The 22,156-nt window shown below is 38.6% G+C and overlaps 1 protein-coding gene across 6 annotated transcripts in view; it reads right to left on the bottom strand.

Moving 5' to 3' along the window:
• Nucleotides 1–22,156, bottom strand: part of TTC39B (tetratricopeptide repeat domain 39B) — a 198,622-nt gene that overhangs the window by 73,201 nt on the left and 103,265 nt on the right. For 2 of the 6 annotated variants that reach the window (XM_031449699.2, XM_031449701.2), the window contains exon 1: nucleotides 8,557–8,783. The exons of the other annotated variants lie outside the window; for them this stretch is intronic. The gene's annotated coding sequence lies outside the window, so the exon portion shown is untranslated. Of the gene's footprint in view, nucleotides 1–8,556; nucleotides 8,784–22,156 lie in introns of those variants that run through there. 6 annotated transcript variants of the gene reach the window in all.

Genomic DNA, 22,156 nt, shown 5'->3' with positions numbered 1-22,156 from the left:
TTACTGTCCACCTTAGTGGGTGTGATGGTATTTCTTTGTAGTTTTGCTTAGTGACTAAGGATGCTGACTGTCTGTTTAGGTACTTATTGACCATTTGTACATCTTCTTTAGAAAAATGTGTATTCAGGCTCTTTGGTCATTTTTTAATTTGGTTATCTGTCTTACTATTGAATTCTATACTGCTCTAATTTTTAATCACTAAGTAGAACTATTCTCGAATGAAAAGCTTACAGTTTCATTATTTATACATTTTCTCTCATTCAAATCATAACTAGCAGAATCAAGTCAAATTTAGTTCCCCGCAAACCAAGTCAACACAATGTGCTATGTTGCTGCACCATCAAACAAAAGCTAGCCCGTTTTTAAAAAATGAAATAAAATTTCAAAAATAAATAAAAATATACTTAATATCCTCGAAGCTTTTTCATCAAAGTTGAAGTCTCTTTTAGGGGAGAAAAGGAATAAGGAATAAATGAAGAAAGACCAGTGGAGATGCTCTGGGAGGCACCATTTATATAACCTACAGTCTGAATGGTAACCACTAGAGTTATGAACGTAGGACCCCAGGGGACACCACCACCAGATTTCCAGGAAATCTACTGCTCAATGTTATTGACTGTAAGACCAATTTCTTTTTCTTATTAAAGAAAACTGCTCATCAGACCAAATTCTGCCTCAAAGGTGACGTTTTCACATAGCCATTCTCATGGCTATTAGAAAGAACAGAAGATGAGGGGAGGCACCACCACTACAGCTGGGAGAGAGCTTCACAGGTACTCCCCAAATACATGTCACTGCCAGCTTCACCCCCAGGCCTGCCACCAGGGCTATCAGAATTATAGGAAAGAAATTTCAACATTTTTTTTGCCACTCTAGTCCTGTCCTATAAGAGAGAAGCTCAAAAGCTGAAAAAGCCAAAGGGCAAGCATCAAGGATACAATTGTTCTATTAAGTGAGATTCTAGTCAATTTACAACCAACTCCTAAACATCTCATGCTAAGACTTATTACAAAGCCTTCCCCAATCAAAAATATAAACCTTCATATTATCTGGAAGGCTTGGGTAGTTTTTGGATTCTTTGTGCTTTTCAATAAAAGGAAGAACTCAAAAAGGTGGAGAAGCTGAACTTGGAAGAAAGAAGATTTAGAGGGAAGCAGAGAAAAAGAATGCACACGAGAGCTATTTCCAGACACTTCCCTCCCTTGTTCATTTGGAAGGTTCCAGTTCATCCTTCTAGACCACCTTGTCTGGAGCTGTATCCTACTCCCAAATGATCCAGAAAAAATATATAATAATGTGTATATAGAATAGAGAGAGAATAAAACACAAATATGGCAAAACATTTAAAAGGGATTAGGGAATACAGAAGTTCTCTGTGTTATTTTTGTATCATTTCTCTCAGTTTGGAATTACTGCAAAATAAGATGTTTTTAAAAGACAGCTCAGATGACCCTGTGGCAAAGGGCAGAGACAGGGATCAAACGGGAGTGGCCACTGGGCTCTGGCATCTGTAGACCAGCCGGCGCCAGTGGAGAATGCCAAGCCCTGAGGTCATGGACGCACCAACAGGTCCAGCCATCACATGTGCTTCAGAGTCAGAGGCAGCAAGGACAGTGGTCAATGCAAAAAGAGACTGATGGGATCCTCAACCAGAGAGCAATACCCAGACCAGGGCTCCATCACTGTACCACTTCCTCCCGCATGATTTAGGGGAAAGCATGCTGGGACATAAGGCGGAACGCGGGGTTCTATCCTAGGTGTGCAAGCAGTGTGAGTCTGGTCCAATCACTCACCTCTGCCGGGGGCTGGGGGAAGCGGGGAGTGGGGAGGTTACTGTTTAATGTGTATAGAGTTTCAGTTTTACATCATGGAAATAGTTACAGAGATGGATGGTGGTGATGGTTGCACCACGTTACGGGTTTATTTAATGACACTGAACTGGTGGTTATGATGGTGAAGTCTGTGTTATATGTATTTTGCCACAATAAAAAAAGGGTGGGGACAGCACACACACGAAAGCCAGAAGAAAGATAACGAAACCTGTGTCCTGCCTACCTCACAGGGAGGTTCTGAGGAAGCAGTGCATTTCATTTTGTAAAATCACTTTTTAAACTGAAACATCACATAAATGTGGTGCTGAAGTTGTTAAAAGAATTAAGTGACCGGGGCCGAGAACCTCCCATTAGACAGCCCATGCACTCCTGCTACTCAGCAGTTCAAATTTCCTGCCGTTGCGGCCAAAGGCCACTTAGCAGCACTTTGCCATATTCATTAGTCTCTCAAAGAAGAGATGCAGATCTTTTCAGGACGCAGAGCAAATGCAGGTTTTCATGTGGCCCTGAATAGGTGTAATTATTTACCGTTTCTTTAAAAACGCCACCTAAAACAAGAGCAGCAAAAAAGAAATTTTTAAAATTTTTAAAAAGCAATGCTAAAACAAGCTTGCCTTTCATTTAGCTCATGATCCACGAAGGAAAGAAAACATAAAAGCTACCCAAAAGTTTTTCAGGGTAAGCAAACGGAATGCCCATCAACAGATGAATGGATAAAAAAGATGTGGTGTACAAAATGGAATACCACTCAGCCATAAAAAGCTCTTTGTAGCAACATGGATAGAAATTATCATACTAAGTAAAGTAAGTCAGACAAAGGCAAATGTCATATGATATCACTTATATGTGGAATCTTAAAAATGATACAAATCAACTTATTTATAAAACAGAAAGACACACACATAGAAAACAAACTTACGGTTACATAAGGGGAAAGTGCGGGGAAGGAAAAACTAGGGATTTGGGATTAGCAGATACAAACTACTATATATAAAACAGACAAACAGTAAGGTCCTACTGTATAGCACAGGGAACTATATTCAATATCTTGTAATAACCCATAATGGAAACGAATATGAAAAAGAATATACATATGTATAACTGAATCACTGTGCTGTACATCAGAAACTAACATAACATTGTAAAGCAACTATACTTCAATTAAAAAATTTTTTTCCAGACTACATAATGTGTCTCTCCTCTGGGTCCATGGTCAGAATTTTAAACTCATCATAGTATGATGAGTGGTCTACTCTTTAGTTGCTGTGTGTAGATTATGAGCTTTTTAAGGACAGGAACTCTCTATCTTAGCCCAGAGATGTGCAATAAGTTTTTGATCAATGACATTTGTACTGATTCTGTATTAGCACCCTTGGGCCAAACACCATCTCAATACTTGCCATTTTATGTCACATGTATGGATCATGGAAAGCACCCATGAATGTTATTATCACAGAGTCCTCATTCACAAGCAAGCAGCTATCAGTAAACATTAGGGCTTTCCTCCACAAACATCTACTAGATAAGACAAGCAAAACAGCAAAGGGGAAGCATATAAATACTCCAGTCGTTAAGTACCAAAGTTTAATTTTTTTTTTAGCTCTTCCAAGTGTGGCTGTTTTGATAATTAGTGTACTACATACACTCAGCCTGTGACATCAAGTGGGCATACAAAATGGTTTTGTTATACAGGTATACTATTGCCTTTAAAAAACCAAAAACCTAAGCTAATACTAAGGAGGGGTGGTGGCACATAAATGATATAATATTAAGGCCTGGTTTGCTGGCTCATGAAGAGGTTCAAATTCTGCCCCACCCAGTAACTAAGAAGATAATGGCTACAACCCCAAACCACAGGAGAAATTCAGGTCTTCGTTCCACACTTCATTCCCATTACAATCCCCTGTAATGACTTGAAATAAGCTATCCCACAACCCACTGATCTAAAACGATCACCAGAGAAATCCATTTATACCACTTGAATGGTCACTAAAGACTTCCCACACCTGTGGACTCTTGAAATAACAGAAGAAAAGCGAACTAAGCATGAAATATCAAATTCATCTTCATATAATCTGCCTATAGATGCAGTCCTGCCCTTTCTAAAATGAGCCACAAGACGAGTGTAAATTTTGTGCTGAAAAGTGGAAAGCAAGTCAGAACGTTAGGAAGATCTCTGGGCATGAGGCGAAAAAAAAAAAAAAAAAAACCCTAAGCATTTTTCATGACACATGTAGGCAGAGTACACTGGGACTCCACTAAAAAAGGGAGAAGGGGGCTCTCTACACTTCCCTAAGCAACCTGCGGCTAAGGGACACCATACAACAGCCTGGAGGAGCAGAGATCTACCAACTTTTAACACGATGGGGTCACAGTCAGCACTGTGAATGATCTTGGGTAACTGATTTAACCTTTTCCCACCTCGTTTTCCTCATCTGTAAAATGTGAGATCAGTCAACACAGCTGTTATTTAAGATACAAAAACAGACTTACCATGGGTCCTGGGCCTGACACAGAAGACATTTTAAAAAGAATCTAGCACGTTTCTTCTCCACTCAGATACGAAAATGATGACAGAGCACAAAGCTGCTAAACCTCCCTTACTGCTTTGCTCAGGAAACCACACAGAGCCTCAAAATGCCTTATCTCTTGACAGTCCTCAGAGACTTCTGCTAATCAAATGAGAGATTTGATGCAAAAAATGGGAGTTTGAGGGGAGGGTGATAGCTCAGTGGTAGAGCACATGCTTAGCAAGCATGGGGTCCTGAGTTCAATCCCTAGTACCTCTATTGAAAAAAAAAAAAAACTTAAAAAAACATATATAGGAGATTAAAAACTATACAAGCTGTAAGTGGATTATGTCTTCAGAGTTTGTTTATAAGTTACTGGGTTGGAAATCAAAACTGATTTTCTATAAAAACAATGATTGATATATACCTATACCAGTATGTATCTATATGCATATGTTATGTGTGTGTGTGTACATATATACATGCATAATCTGTATACACATTCATATGCATATGCACACAAATATATTAAATTCTCAGCCTAGGTCATGAAAGCCTATTTAAGTTCTAAATTATTAATTTTCTGGCCAGAGTCTTAGAGCCAGGAGCAAGGTGACTTCACAGCTTACACTTTAGTGACTCGTCACTGGCCTTGCCACAGCTTCCTGGGAAGGTACCCTTTGCATCAGTCTTTCTCTAACCAGCCTCACCTCACTAGAACTGCTTATTAGCAAACCCTAAGGAGGTTATGGTGAAGGGGATCAGAGTCTGTCACCTCAAAATATGTCATTTTCACATCAAGATTGTTTTGAGCTGAAGGCAAGGAGCTCTCTGATCTCCTTTCTGTCTAAAAGCAAGGCATCAATTTCTTTTTGTAAAGATGCCTCCCTCACCTACATCGTGAGGACAACTAGTCCAGAGATAACTCTTATCACCTGAGAGGACTCTTATCCACAAGAAAACCTTACTAAACAATCCTTATTCACTAGACGTTTTCTAGTCATCTTCCAATAACTTACCCTCATCCAGAAGCCCAAAAACCCCTTTTCTTTTGTTTAGCCTCTTCTCCACACTTTTATCATCCTTTGTTAAAACCGTATTTAAGCCTCAAATTCAAACCACCTCCTGGAGGCACATTTCTTTATAAACTTCCATACATGCGTATGCAATTAAACTTGTTTTTCTCTTCCCTTGCTAATCTGTCTTTTGTCCCTTTAATTTGCATGGCCCAAGGTAGGAACATAAGAGGGTAGAGGAGAAAATTTTTCCTCTCCTACAAGGGTCTCTCATATCTCAGGGCCTCTGCGCTAATAAGCCCTGCTGCTGTACCTGAGTGCCCCCAGTATCTAGCAGTATCTGCCTCAATACAGACATCTCCTCTTTCAGAACGCCCCCCCCAAGGTCAGCATCTCCCTGAACTCCTACGTATCACCCAGAGTTACGCTGGTAGCCCCACATCTTTGCTCCCACAGAACTCTGATCCCCATACCACAGTTTTCCCCCTACATCCCAATGACAGTTTCTGGTCTGTAGCCCCCAATAAACTGTACATACCTGAATGAATAGTAATAAGCCAAGATATTCCCATTGCTTAAAAAAAAAAAATCTTCCCTAGTTCATTCTCAAGTAATAGCCATCGGGAAGCTCAGGGAGACCTCTGAACTGAGGCATCAGGGCAGGCGGGTCAGGTCTGCCAGGGGTCGTCTTCAGAGCCAAGACCAGCCAAACACTTTGCAGGTTCAGGCTCCTGTTGCTATTATTTTGCTTTTATTTAATTCTGTTTTGTTAATTTCTTGTTGTTGTTGTTAATTTGGTTGGTGGGTTGGTTTGGGTCTGCTGTTTGCTCTCAATTCTGGTTTTGATTTCTTAGTACATATCTTCCAAGGTACTGTAATGGAATGAATGGTGGCTAAGAAATCAGGAAATCTAGTTTCTGGCCTCATGTACTCTATCTCCGCCATCTGTAAACTGAGGGAGTAGTCTAAGAATGATTCCTAAAACTCACCATCCACTGTCCTCAGGGACACCTGTAATTAACACTATTCTCCCTCCGAAGCTCAGGTAACTCTGAGGAGCAGCCAGATTTGGGGACCACAGGAAGGGGTAGAGATTTGAAATCAAGTCACACCAGGGACCGAGTTCTTATTCCTCCACTCACTTCCTGTGTGACCTTAAGCAAATTACTTAACCTCTCTGTTCCTCCCTTTACTTGCTCGTTAACAGTTTATAGGATTGAAGGGACGATTAATGTACACAGAATACCAACTAGCAGCTGGCCCACTGGAAATGCTCAGTAAATGGCAGTGACACCCCTTTCCCCCTCCTGTGTATTCTCATGGCATCCTATCATTTCTCTGCCATGGCCCTTAAGAGCTTCCAGAGGGCGGGGAGTTTCTGTCTTACTCTCCACCCCAGTGCCCAGCACGGTGCCTGTGACAGTGCCCAACATTACAGCAGACCAGTAATAAATATTTATTGAATTAATGAATCAATAACATCTAGAATATACTAACATAATCAATTTCCCTCCCTCTACCACTAGACTAGAATTTGAGGTCCTCCAAAGCAGGGACCATGTCTTATTTAATGACCTAAAACCAGCACCTAATGTAGTGCATATCACATGCTTGTTGAACTAATTAAATTATTTTCAGAATCTCTTTCTAGCTCAAGCATACCAAGGATCTGTGGCTCCAGAAGATCTGGGGCAGAATTTGTTGCAAGTATTTGTATGTCTTTTATATATTTGGCTGCAAAGTACCTATACTTCTACTACTGAAAATTACCACAAATATAATGAAATAATTAGGCAGTTTCTGAATACTTGCCTCACCTGCTAAAAATAACTGCTCCACAAGGGTAGATATCATATCTTGTTCAGCATCACGAACCCAGAGCCTGGCAAGAGCTTTGCAACAAATGCAAACATTTGTTGAATGAATGAATGAAATGAAGAATGAATATAAATTTGCAAGTCTAAGGTAAGGAGAATTTCCTATTTTCAGGAATCTTTCCTCATTGAATTCAAAGCTGCTGCACTGAGGTATGACGAAATGTTTAAAAATAAAAACAGCAGATGTTTGATGTCTGGGTGGTGGAGAGTTTCTTTTTTTAAATTCTTGATTTATTTTACACTGCAGGAAATCAACCAAAATACTAGCACTCAAAAAACTCATATAATACATCACCTTAAGTCAAACATACCTGCAGCTACACAGATGACTGTTAGCATTTTGTGTTTAAAAGTATTCTGACCACTGATCTCTGAACTTATCAACTTTTAGAAATCGCTTTAGCTAATGTGATTTTAAGATAAAGGAATGAGATCCGCAACCAAATATTATCAGTCAGATCACTAAAATAATAACACGTTCACATAACAAAGACCAATCAAGAACATAGGGGGGTTATTGTGGGGACCAAAATTTACCCTCTATCTTTACAAAAGGTTCAAAACTGATTCAATAATTCAGCAAGGATACATTTCTAGCCTCCAGTGAATTCCAGCGGGGGGAACGTGGGGCACAATGACTCAGGACAGATGTTTAGACTAAAGGGTCTGCGTCACCAGGGGAAAAAAAAATGGCACCGACTCCAATGCACAATTAGAAAAGGGTGGCCATGCAGAGGTCACTTTTGGGTAACTCCCATTTACTCTGATCGGCTACAAAGAGACTGGCTGAAGCCTGCGCAGCGCAGCTAGAGGTGAAGTCCATGACTATCAACAGACGCTATTCTGCGAGCATGCCACGGGACTTCATTTTTCTTTAAGGTTTTAATCATCCTCACAAAACAAAACGCTGTAATGAAGCCAACAAATGACAAAAGACAAACAGTGAATACAAAGTGAGCCGTCATCCTCCTCCCATTGTTCTGCAGCCCCGTGCACACCTTGGCGCAGCAGTAAACCAGCCATGGCATCCCAGGAAGACCGCATCCTCCTCGGCAGCAAGGTTCGCTATTTTCTCCAATTTCAGCACTCAGCCTCAGGAAGTTAAGAAAAAAGATTGGGGGCCTCGGGGGCAGCCCTGGCAGGCTCTACATGAAGGCTTTAAGGAAGACAATGTCAACTCACAAAAACTGCAGGTCTCCAGTGAAATTTAACTCATATTTTTAAAATCGGCACAGCTTTCCCTAAATTAAATCCTTACAGATCTAAAGAGAACGCTGCAATCATACCCCCAGGAATAGCTAAATAAATGCAAGATACTCACAGGTTTAGAGCAGCTGTAACTTTGAAGGAATGAATATAGCCCCACTGTGAAGATGCTTTTTCTCTCTTCTACAAGGTTTTTTTTTTTAAGCCAACAAAAAGAAGAGACAATCCTCAATTTAAAAGGCAACAGAACTCCTCAATTTCTGTCTTATCTCTGGGTCTCCAGTGAGACTCTCAATTAATGAGCATAAGAAAAGAAGTTGCCGAGCGGCTGACAGCATCCCAGAGCTTCCCAGGGCAGAATTTAAGACATGTCAGTTAAAGTGGCAGCTACGCTCGCTGCCGAAGCCGATGCTTTTGCAGGAAGGGATGCCGGGAGATTTTTTTTCCCCCAATCTCTGCTGCAGCCTAATTCTAATCCATCACTATTTAATTATCCTCGGGAAACAGGCAAGAAAAGTACAAATGGCCTGGATTTATAAAATCTACAGGGTCTTTTAAAGATTTTTCACCTAATCCAGGGATTCTCCTCCATCTAAAGAGGGTTAATTAAGGAATAAAATGAGTTACTTCTGTTTTAAGGAGCAGGCTGATACTCCCAAGTTAGACTTGGATTTTACATCCCTTTGACGTTTTAAAAACAGTAAATAAGGGAAAGCCAAGTTCTCTGAAGTTTTTAATCTAACAGGTTAAATGTGCAAAATTAAATTAGTAAATTAAAGATACATACGATATAAGTCATTCCAGTGTAGTTGGAAACAGAACTTTAAAATTAATATCAGATAAAAAATATTTGAACTGGTTTTGATAAAACTAGAAAAAATAATAATAAAGTAGGCTTAGAGATGGTCAATGACTTGGCAACTTTCTTATCTTGCCCTTAAGCCCCTTAAACATATTAGACTTGAACCGTTTCTATAATGAGGCTCACAATTTAATCTAGATTGATTCTAAAAAGTATCATGTAATATAATCAGATATTTCCTGATTATAAAATAATAAACTCCTTGAAAAACAAAGAAGGAAATGAAGACCAGCCATAATCTCATAATCGAAAGATAACCACTGTTAATATTTTACAAGATTTATTTCTAGTGTTCTTCCTCCATGTATATTTTTTATTACTATTGTTTTACATTTTGTACACTAGCTTTTTCACACAGCATTATTATGATTATTTACCCATAAATGTAACCCATTTCTAAATGTGCTCAAAAGAGTTGGCATATGCAATGACAGTCAGTCAACATGTAATTGTGTGCCTATTACGTGCCAAGCATGAAAGACACAAGAGTGAGCAGAGCACATGTGGTCCCTGCTCCCCTGGAGTTCTCAGTCCAGCAGGGAAGCCAGATATTCATCAGTCACAAATGTGATAGGTACTGTACTTCAAAGGAGAACTACAGGGCACTTCAGAAATATAAGAGACCTGGTCTGTGAAAGTCAGGGTTTCTCGAGGAACAGCAAGCCCAAGTACAAAACTATTAGTCTAGTGTATTTCACACCTACATTTTCCAATCTTTTACCTAATATTATTTTCCCTCTATCAAAAGAAACTTTAAGTCCAACTATATTTTTGTAAATAATGTACAGTATGTAAAAGAATAACTGATCTAACTTGTAGTTGAACATAACTTTTGAGAAATTACAAAAGGTAAACCACCCAGCTAAATTTAGACATCCTTAAAATGATGAGCACATGTTTCTAAGAAATCTTCAACCTAAAATTAACTTAGCCATGCTCAGAATCTCATAAAGGCTAAAAGACTCCCTTGCAAATGTTGGAAAGAATATGACAATTTGACGTGGATTTTTTTATTTGACCATCTTGATGGAATCTGAGAGACAGGGAAAAAAAAAAGTACCAAATAGCCAATGAATTTGTGAAGATTCTCCACATGATTAAGGTCAACAGTGATAAACCACGCTGATAGTATGCACCCTGGATCTGACGTGATGAAAACGTCATTTTACCTCTGTGGTCTTCCTCCCAACAACCCGTAACTGCAGTCTTACCATGAGAAAAACACCAGACAAATTCCAAGGACATCCTACGAAATATCTGACTAGTACTCTTCGAAAGCATTAAGGTCATCAAAAAGCAGGAAAAGCCTGAGAAACTGTCACAGCCAATTAGGTAAAAACTAAATCTGAAAAAAGCATGAACTTTTGTTAGTGGTACTGTGTTAGTATTGGTTTATTAATAGTAATACAGTATGACACTGATGTAACATATTAGTAATAGGGGAAACCGGAACTCTCAACTCTTCTGTAAATCTAAAACTATTCTAGAAAACAAACCTATTTTTTTTAAAGGCCCTTTCCAAAGATGAGAGTAAGTTTATTTTTTTCTGATCATTAATAAAACATATCCCATAAAAATGTTTTGACAGTGCAAAAATGGTATAAAGGGGACTTTTCAAAATTATAAATACCCTGTAATCCCACCACACTGAGATAACCAATCTCAAACACAGCGTGTGTGTATGTATATGTATCTCCCCCATGCAGGCTATTTTTAGCTGTCGTTAGGCTGAATAATGGCCCCAAAGACATCCAAGTCTTAATCCCTGGGACCTATGAATGTTACCTTATATGAGAAAAGAGACTGTGCAAGTGTAATTAAGTTAAGGATCTTAAAATGGGGAGATTATCCTAGATTATTTGGGGGAGGCCTGAATGCAATCATAAGTATCCTTACAACAGAGAGGCAGAACAATATCCAACACAAAAGGCACAAGGTGATGTGACCATGGAAGCAGAGTGATTTGAAAAGACTGCGCTACTGGCTCTGAAGTCGGAGGGAGGGGTCATGAGCCCAGGCAAGAAATGCAGCTCCAGAGGCCAGGAGGAGGCAGGAAAATGGGTTCTCCCCAGAGGCTCCCAAGTAAGCATGGCCATGGCGACACCTTGGTTTTGGTTCAGTGACATCCATTTAGGACTTCTGACCCCCAAACTGTAAGAAAATAAGTCTGTGTTGCTTAAGCCACCAACTTTGTGATAATTTGTTACAGCACCCATAGGAAACTAAATACAGTTGCCCTACTGATCTGTGTTTATCCTTTTCAGTTATCTGCATATATCTTTTTTCCAATTTTCCCACCAAAGTGTTCTCTTTCTTGATTTTTTTTTTTTTTTGTATTAGTCTTCTTTCTTTATGCTCAAGTTTTTTCCCAGTTAATTATTTCAGCTGAGTTTATGAGGGTTTTGTCATAATGGTCAAAACTATCATTCTTTTTTCCTGTTGCTGTCAGACTTAAAACCTCATTTCCAACCCAGAGAACACAGAATTATTTGCCTTAATTTGTTTTTACTATTTAAACAATAAAATCTCCAACTTTTTTTTCTTTATTACTACAAACCACGTGAAGTCACATATCCCCACACCATGTCCCTCCACCCTCTGTCCCTTAGAGACTTGGTTGGAGAACAAGTGAGGAGGGGAGCAGAGGCTTCCCAGAGACTGCCATCCATACCCACGCGCCCTCTGTCAAGTCTTGCCTCCAAACTAACTCAATGCCTGATGTAGAGAAGTACTCAAACGTTTGTTAAACCACCACAACAGGATGCTCACCTTATCTCCAGTCTGATGAGATGAGTCTCAGAAATGGGAAAATGGTCAAGGATCACAGTTACTCTTACTCAAGTATCTGTTACATTTCACAAAATGTTTTCTTTTATGTTCCTACTTTTATTTCAACCTTTTATATCTTAAGGCGGTCACTGTAAACTGCATGAAAATAGCTACAGCAAAATTTCTTGCCCCTTGGGAGGAATCATGGTTTCACAAAACGTTCCCAGTATGACATTGTACATTAATTGGTACAGATATTCCATTACATTTGCTTTATACTTTGCAGTTTTATAAAATGCTTTCAAATAAATTCCTTCATAAGTTAAAGACATATATTACAAAATAATTTTTTTATTTATACTGAGTTGGCTAAAAAGGCATCTTTATACTATTTTAGTAAATTCTACTGAGATCTTAGGATCCGTCTATGTATCTAAACAGTAATATTGTACTGAGACAATGAGAAGGCTCTCTCAAAACATATATACTTTAAATAGTTGATCATGGAATTAATTTTCTTGTAGTAACTACACAGAATTATTTTAATCAAAGCAAATAATACATTGTTAGTGCAGTTTCTTTTAAATTGGGGCCAGAAATTTTTAATGACAAAGAATCTCTTAAATCAGTGGGGAATTAGACACACAGAGCTTCATACACACATGCTTTTTTTAAACTGCATATAAATAAAGCTACCCTTGCAGAAAACTTTCTGCGCTGGCAAAATAAATAGAAATTAAAAGCTTATAACTGTATTGTTTACAGATGAAACCAAAAAATGCCTATACCTTTAAAAATGCTACTTTATCACAGCTACATGGAGTTTTAACACATTTTGAGTTCTAGTTATACTGCTTATAATTTAAAAAATACTCCTTGCTGGCTTGAATATTTCCACCCTAGACGATAAAAATAAAATAAACACACAGAAATTACCTTATACAATAATAAAAATCACACATAAATCCCCAAACCCTCTTCAGTTTTAAGTAGTTTCAGGGTACTTTAGATTTAGTAGTGGCCAAGTCTTCAGACTCTTTATTAAATGTGTATGATACATGATATTGAACTGCTCATTATTTATAAATGTACGTAACACTAATATCACTCCGTTCTAAGGAGTTCCACCCACAATGTTCTACAAGCATGAAGAAAGGGGCAATGGAAGCAGGGGAGAGAGGGAGAACCAGAGAGACTGATTAATTCTCAAAACATAAGCAATGGAGAAGTTTGAAACATTTCAAAAGGCAAAGCTCCCAAGTATCTGCTTTTGGGGTGTCATATTAGGTTGCCATTTTTATCGAGATGGATGAAGGTATCAGAAAACAAGGCAGATAAAAGATGGTAGAAAGTTAACAAAAGGCAGTGAAGCTCACTGTATCCCCTAAGAGTCTGACAGCTCATTCACATAAACTTCAAATGGAGAGGGAGTCAGCCCACAGCTGAGAAATGGCAAAGGAGTCACCAATAATCCTGGGTAAGTGCTTACCACACCCCAACAAATGGACATTACTTAATTATGTATATATGGGTTGATTAACACAACCTGCTATAGTTGTCATTAAAAAGAAGGGGAAAAAAAAAAACACATCGCAAAAGATCCTTTAACTCACTCTCCCTCTGAACAATCACAGGAGTATCATTGTGCCCTGCACTTGCTAAGTTCTCAGTAAAGGATGGCTGTATTTTTTTTAATGCCCTGCAAATCCTCACAGTTTACTCTGAATACTCATCTATAGTTTCCGATTAGTACATTAATTCAACAAATGTACTAATTCAACAAATACATATTGAGCATCTCCTCTATGTCAAGCATGGTGCCTGAGTGCAGGGCACGTCATGATGAACAGAAGAGACCAGTCCCATCTTCACGGAACTGAAAGATCCAAAGGAACAGATGGTCAAAAAACAAGTGAAAAGTAACTACACGATGAGAAACAGGATGCCAAGATGGAAAAATGGGGCAGGAATAACCTTCTCTGGGGGATCCTTAAGCAAGGTGGGAGGACACAGCAGCTGGGAGCTGAGGGTGACCAGGAAGAGACTCTGGGAGGATTGGAAGGAAGTTGCTCTGGTCAGAGACTTAGATGCACAAATCTAGGGCAGCAAAGGTCTAGCTCAGTCAGAGCCCTGAGAGAGGCCCGTGGCTGAGGGCAGAGACTGAGGCTGAGGGTACCAAGTGGGAGTGGCATGTGGGGGCCTGAACACAAGCGTTGTGGATGGAAAAGATCGGAGTCTTCATTCTCAGAAACATGCAAACACACGCATAGACTCTATGCAAGAAAGTGACATCATCCAGTTTAATTTCTAAAAGGATCACTCTGTCCTGATCCAAACAAACCTGCTATAATAAATTATGAGATAACTGGGGAAATTGGAACACTGACAGGATTTGATGAGTATTTTTCATTTTTTTTTCAGGTGTGATAAGAGCCTGGTGATGTTTTTAAAAAGAGACTTATCTTTTACACGCATACTAAAATACAGATACAGTGATGCTATAAAAGGCTTATAGATTAGATAATCGTTCCGTTTCAATGCAATTTCCTGACCTTGATATCTGAACCATAATTATGTAAGAGCACGTGTTTGTTTTCAGGAAGCACATACTGAAATATTTAGAGGTAGAAATAAATTATACTGCCTAGGATCTGATTCAAAATAATCTAGGGGTGGATTAAAGACGAAATAAGATTGGCCTTGACCTGACAAGTGTTGAAAATAAGTAGAGAATACATAAGAGCTCAGTCTACTGTCCTCTCTACTTTTTATATATGTTTTAAATTTTTCATATTAAAATTTAAAAATAAGATAACTTTGGCTGCTGTGTGGAGAATGAGTGGGATGCAGTTGGGAAGGTGGAAGGAGAGAGAACAAAGGAAGCAAGAAAACGCACTGGAGGCTCTTAAAGTAATCCAGGCAAAGTCTGACAGTACCTTGAGCTAGAAAGGAGAGACAGAGACAAGTAAACAGATGGGAAATAAATTCTGGAGGTAGAAATCACTAGACTTGGCAGTAGGGAAGTCAAAGGAAAGGCAGGGACTCAAAGATGTCCACCAGGCATCTGGCTTGAGCAGGTGGGTGGAGACATTTACAGAGATGGAGAAGACTCAGAGAGGAAAAGGTTTCAGATAGACGAGGGAGGCGGCTATATCAAGAGTTTAGTTTGGACATGTAAATTAAGGTGTTTGGCAAATATCCTAGTGAGTGATCAAACAGGCAATGATTGGACCTATTTCCCATTACAACTATCAGGACAGCCCCCAGTAGGATAGCAGTGAGGTGGTGAGGAAGTCAGAACTGGGATCTGGGTTTCTCTGACCTTCAGACACTATTTGGGTATTGCTACCTAGGGTTGAGTGACGGTCAAAGAGGCTCCTGAGCCTGCAGAAAGGGCAACCACAGTGACAAAGTCCATGCCCATAAGAGTCCACGGGTCATTTTCCATTCATTTTGCCACCAAACCCACCAAGTCTTCCACCTCCCCTGGGCCTCGTTGGCAAGATGAGACAATTGGACCAAAGGGTCACTAAGATTTCCTCCGAGCTAGGAAATCTTGTCTCTCCTCCTTATAGTGAAAGGAAGCATTCATAGGATACATACACCTTAACTTAAAATGTGTGTACACACGCCCTCCCCCAGTAGCCTTACATAAAGAACTTCTTGTTTTGGAAGGTCCCAATACAATAGAAGACCATTAAAGGAGACCTAACAGTACAAAAGAAAATACACAGAAAAGCAATTCAATATAAGGAAAAGACACTTGGGGATGCTGCTCATTCTGGGTTTTTCAGAGAAACTTCACTTCCATTTACTGTCTTTCAGTGACTGTAACTCGGGATTTTTCATCATGTAATATCCTTAAATCCAGGATGCATTTTCAAATTGACGGCAACTTTGATCAGCCTAGATCAAAGTTAAACTCTTAGGGAGAGGATCTGCATTTGCCTCTGCCAATTACCTGAGGGCAACACCAACCTGACCCACTTTAAATTAAATTACCTGCTTAAAAGTGTTTGGGCCACACCGGCACCTAACATTCAGACTAAAAACCAGCTTGTGGTTCAAATTCTTAGTGCCAAAAATTTAAACATGAGTTTCCCATACAGCCCATCCATTCCACTCCTCGGTGTGTATGCCAGAGAACTGCAAACATTATATCGACACAAAGACCTGTACATGCTTGTTCATAGCAGCATTATTCCCAATGGCCCAAAACTGGAAATAACCTGAATGTCTATCCACTTACAAATGGATAAACAAAATGTGGTCTAGCCATACAATTGAGTATTATACAGCCATAAAAAATGAAGTGCTGACACGTGCTACAACATGGATGAACTTCAAAAGCCAGACACAAAGGAACATGTAGTATATGACCCTATTTTTATGAAATGTCATTGAAACAAATCTAGAGGCAGAAATTAGATTAGTGGTTGCTTAGGGGTGGGGGTGGGAGAGAAGAGCGATTGTAAAGGGGCACAGGGTTTCTTTTGGGTGATAAAAATGTTTTAAAATTGGATTGTAATAATGGCTGTATAATTCTGTAAATATACTAAACTTCAATGAACTGTAAACTTAAAACAAAGACTGTATGGGATATAAATTGATAATGCAACAGAGTTCTTTCTTAAAGTTCCCAGGGCAGAGAATCTCATGAGAAGGTTATTTTTTTCCCTTCCCGACTTAGAACCAAGATTGAATTATACACATTTCCTTCTTGCATCCTCCCACATGACAGTTTCATTTTCCCCTTCCCTTATGCAGTCACCGATGAAGTTCTCCACCGTGTTTTTTCCTTCCTTAGTGGTACCTACAGTAACAATGTCAATGGCATCTTAGATCCAATAAAATAATTAAATGCCAAGTTGGTTAAGAAAAATCAGGTTGAGCTGGGGAAGGGAGGTCGCCCCCCAGACCTGAGCAACATTTGTATAATCTAGACAAGGAAGTCAGGTCAAAAAAAAAAAAGATCACAGAAAAATGAAAATAAATCTAACTCTGCCTGTAGTTACTCGTTGTAATTTAACCACTATGAAGAAAAATATTAACCAGATGTTTTTCAACTATCACTCATCAATTTTCACCCTAAATAACCTTAAAACAGACCAAACTATTGCACCATAATTACCCATCTAAACTGAAAGAGTGGGGCAGGGGGAGGGAGAATTGCCTTAAGAGCTTTACCTCATTCTAATCTACAATTTATGGTTCAAAAGAGAAGGTGTAAAGAAGGAAAAAGTCCAGGAGAAATGCTAAGCTTCAAACTATTTGTATTTTCATTGTAAGCTTCTTACCATCCAGCTAAAAATGTCTACCTCTTTCGCTTCTAGAGGTAAGAACCGATTCACCGCAGTTCCTGCACATGAACACATCCATCCCACTGCATTCACACTGACTGAGGACTCAATTAAACACCTACGAATGTCTATACAAGGATAAATGCAAAATTTGAATAATGTGCTATGGACTATAAGAGATCACTGCTGGGAACATATTAAAGCTGCATCTGTTCTAACAGTCTTTGAAAACTAATGTGATGTCTCCTCTGACTTCTCTAAACTATCATAAATAGAAAATCTTGATTAGTATCCAACCAGGTCCCCGAGTTAATTAGATTTTTGTACCATTGCCCACTATAGTTTTTATGAGAAAGAGGTTAATTAAAAACACTACCAAGTCACAGTGATTCCAAGTGGTTAGTCTACTCTCCCCACTCAGCAGAGGCCAGGAATCCTTGGTGATCCGACTTCAGTTGTGTCCACAGGTGTCCCCGGTAACCTTGGTATCCCTCAAAACCCAAAATCAATGCCAGCCCTCCTATCTCCCAACCAGAAAACAGCACTCTTTGGAAACCCTGGAACATTTTATTTATTCTTCACATGTCATATCACAGTTAATTTATGAACAGACTTCATTTACACCCACCACTGTATTGTCAGAGATGGTAGTTATGTACAAACACCCTGTCATCAGGGCACCAAGATGCACACGTCAGCATGGAATTGTTAAATCAGGAAGCAAGAGACTGGCAGAGCTCATTTTCTGGCAAATTTCTATAGGTCATGAAATACGTCTAATGTATGGTCTTTCTCTAAGTGGTCACCTCCTATGCTAAGCAAGTAAGAAAGCTCATAAACAATTTTTATTTTTAGAAGGGATATGGTCAATGTGCCATTAATGGGAGGGAGGGAGGGAGGAAGGAGAAAAGGAAGGAAGGAAGGAAGGGAGGGAGGAACTCTAATTTTCCCTCCAGTTCCAAATGTTAGAGATGTTCGTATGATCTACCAGCCTGCAAACCTAGCAACTTCAGTTCATCAGTTAAAATAACACAGTTGTTACCACAAAGATCCAGAACTAGAAAAAAACCTACATCTGTGGTGGTAAATCCATTAAAGAGAAAAGGCAAGTAGAAAACAGTTTTCTTTTCTGGAAACAATTTAAGGCCTCTCTCACCCATTAGCTTGCACCTTTTCATCATAAATTCAGGAGAAAATATTCGAAAGAAATTAATCACCAGGTTGGCAAAAGGACCATTTCCTGCTGCAGACAGGATGAAGCACTGCTGTCTTCACATAAAACCAAAATATGTGCATAAGGAAAAAGAGCTCTGTTGAGTTTCGCAGCTAATGGATCCCAAAGGGAAGTCATGGCACCATGAATTTAAGAGGGAATAGGGGAGAAATATTGGCAAACCCTGAAATTAGGAGAAATTAAAGTTCACATTAAAAAAAGTGAAGAACTTTTTTACAATTAACATGTCTTTGTAATCGGAGGGAAAACATACAAAATTTTTAACAGAAAAATATTGAAAACCAGATTACTTCTGCAGTATTTTTAAGTTAAAAATTTTGTATGTTTTCCCTCCGATTACAAAGACATGGGTCAATAGCTCAGGAAACATAGTACAGGAACATCACACTTTATGTCATAGAAATAAAGGGAAACATCCAAGAGAGCTTTCCCTGTGAATAAAGCATATCCTACTTTCAAAATGTTATCTGAAAACATTTTTAGTCATTTTGGAATGGATGTTGACAGCAACAGGGGAGGGCAGTAAAGTACTGATATTTACTGAGCACCTACTATGTGTTTATATCCATTATCACATTTAAATCAAATTTCATTTTACCTTCTCAATAAATCTGTGAGAGGATGAAGAAACTGAGACTCAGAGAAACTGGTCCCAGGCCTCTCAGGCAGTAAATAACTGCTGAGACTGGTGCTCAAGTTCACCTGTCAAGTCCAGGGGCTCGTCTCTCCAGAAAGGTACATCTGGTTGTGTGCACCTAAGCCAGGTAAAACCACACTGCTGCACTTTGGAGTTCTGTGACTGCATGGCATGCTTTCTTTCTTCTTTCCCTGCCATTTTTCGCTACTACCAACAAATTGGCTTCTAAAATCACCCTCTTCACCATACCTCCTAGAACTCTGGCAAAATCCTGCCAAAAAGCAAAGTTTATCAGAATCAAGTCAGCGTTCATTGTAAATAGACTCTGGATGGAGGCCTCTACTAAAAGTAAAGGGCAAGATTTTAGACCATGGACTCTAATGTCTACTTTGGCTACCCTTTCTGGCTTTGGGCTCTATTTCAAATAGGTGAGGATCTCTATCAGGTGAAGTGTTACTATTATGTGTTGCTACAACTAAGGTGAGAGGAGTGTGTACCAGGGACATTTTGGTAACACTGAAAAGGAAACACAAAACTGTTTAAGAGACAGTCTTAAGAAGTGTCACAGGAAATAATTCACATCAGAAACCTAAAAGAACAAAATAAATTCTAGAATGAGTAAACGTTTGGATTTGCTAAACTGAGCAGAACAGGGAAGTTAAAATTGGAAGAAAATGCTGGCAACAGCACATAAATGCAGCTGAAGAGAAGCTGAAAGAGGCAATGAATGGAAAAGAAAATGTAAGATAATTAGGAAGTGAGGTAGCGTTAAAGAGCTATTGTTTTCAAGATAAGAAAAACTGTAATACGGTTGACGGTAGGATAAAGAAGCAAAGACATACAAAGCCTCCAGAATTCCACATTTTAAGAGTTCACAATGGGTTTCTGATAGTCATGAATCAAAAACACCTCCACCACAAGGGTCATGTCCTGATGCTATTCTTTTGAGAACCAGTTATACTAATACTGAAACATATAAAACATGAAAAAAGCAGTTTTGTGCAAATACAGACTTATAAATCAAAGAAACAAAATAGAAAGCCCAGAAACAGAGCATTATTTTTTATGTTTTCATCATTTCTTAATTTTTTAATTATTTTTAAATAAAGTATAGTTGACTTATAATGTTTCAAGTGTACAGAAAAGTGATTCAGTTATGCATATATATATTCTTTTTCAGATTCTTTTCCATTATAGGTTATTACAATGTACCAAATATACTTTTCTGTGTTATATAGTAGGTCTTTGTTGTTTATCTATGTTATATATAGTAGTGTGTATTTGTTAATCCCAAATTCCCAATTTATCCCTCCCCTACCTTCCCCATTGGTAATCATAAGTTTGTTCCCTATTTCATATATTTGTGAGTCTATTCCTGTTTTGTAAATAAGTCCGTTTGTATCATTTTTTTTAGATTCCACATTTTAATGATATCATATGGTGTTTGTCCTTCTCTGTCGGACTTACTTCAGTTAAAATGATAATCTCTAGGTCTATCCATGTTGCAAATGGCATTATTTCATTCTTTTTTATGGGTGCATAATGTTCCTGTCTGTGTGTGTGTGTGTGTGTGATATATATACATATATATATATACACACATCACATCTTCTTTATCCATTCATCTGTCCATGGGCATTTAGGTTGCTTCCATGTCTTGGCTATTACAAATAGTGCTGCTATGAACACTGTGGTGTATGTATCTTTTTGAATTAAGAGTTTTCATCTTTTCCAGATATATGCCCAGGAGGGGGGTTGCTGGGTCATAAGGTAACTCTATTTTTAGTTTTTAAAGGAACCTCCATACTTTCTCCATAGTGGCTGCACCAATTTACATTCCCACCAACAGTGTAGGAGGGTTCCTTTTTCTCCACACCCTCTCCAGCATTTATTATTGGGAGACTTTTTGATGATGGCCATTCTGATCAGTATGAGGTGGTACCTCACTGTAATGTTGATTTGCATTTCTCTTATAATTAGCAACATGAAACATCTTTTCATGTGCCTCTTGACCATTTATAGGTCTTCTTCAGAGAAATGTCTATCTAGGTCTTCTGTCCATTTTTTGATTGGGTTCTCTGTTTTTTTGATATTGAGCTGTAAAAGCTGTTTGTATATTTTGGAAATTAAGCCCCTGTTGGTCACATAACTTGCAAATATTTTCTCCCATTCTAACGGTTGTCTTTTTGTTTTGTTCATGGTTTCCTTTGCTGTGCAAAAGCTTTTAAGTTTAATTAGGTCCAATTTGTTTATTTTTGCTTTTGTTTCCATTACTCTAGGAGATGGATTCAAAAAAAAGATGCTGTGATTTACGTCAAAAAGCATTCTGGCTGTATTTCCCTCTAGGAGTTTTATAGTATCCCTTCTTACATTTAGGTCTTTCAACCATTTTGAGTTTATTTTTGTATGTCATGTTAGAGAATTTTGTAATTTCATTTTTTTACATGAAGCTGTCCAGTTTTTCCAGCATTACTTATTGAAGAGACTGTCTTTTCTCCATTGTATATTCATGCCTCCTTTGTCATGGATCTATTGACCATAAGTGTGTGGGTTTATTTCTGGGCTTTCTATCCTGTTCCACTGATCTGTGTATCTGTTTCTGTGCCAGAACCATACCAGTTTGATTACTGTAGCTTTCTAGTGTAGTCTGAAGTTAGTGTGATTACTCCACTTCCATTTTTCTTTCTCAAGATTATTTTGGTTATTTGGGGTCTTTTGTGTTTACATACAAATTTTAAAAATTTTTGTTACAGTTCTTTGAAAATGCCATTGGTAATTTGATAGGGATTGCACTGAATCTGTAGATTTCCTTGGGTAGTATTGGTCATTTTAATAATGTTGATTCCTCCAATCTAAGAACACAGTATATCTTTCCATCTGTTTGGTCTTCAATTTCTTTCATCAGCATCTTAT

The sequence above is a fragment of the Camelus dromedarius genome, chromosome 10 (genome assembly GCF_036321535.1).
Source record: "Camelus dromedarius isolate mCamDro1 chromosome 10, mCamDro1.pat, whole genome shotgun sequence".
NCBI lineage: Eukaryota > Metazoa > Chordata > Mammalia > Artiodactyla > Camelidae > Camelus > Camelus dromedarius.
This window is presented reverse-complemented; position numbering and strand designations above follow the sequence as displayed.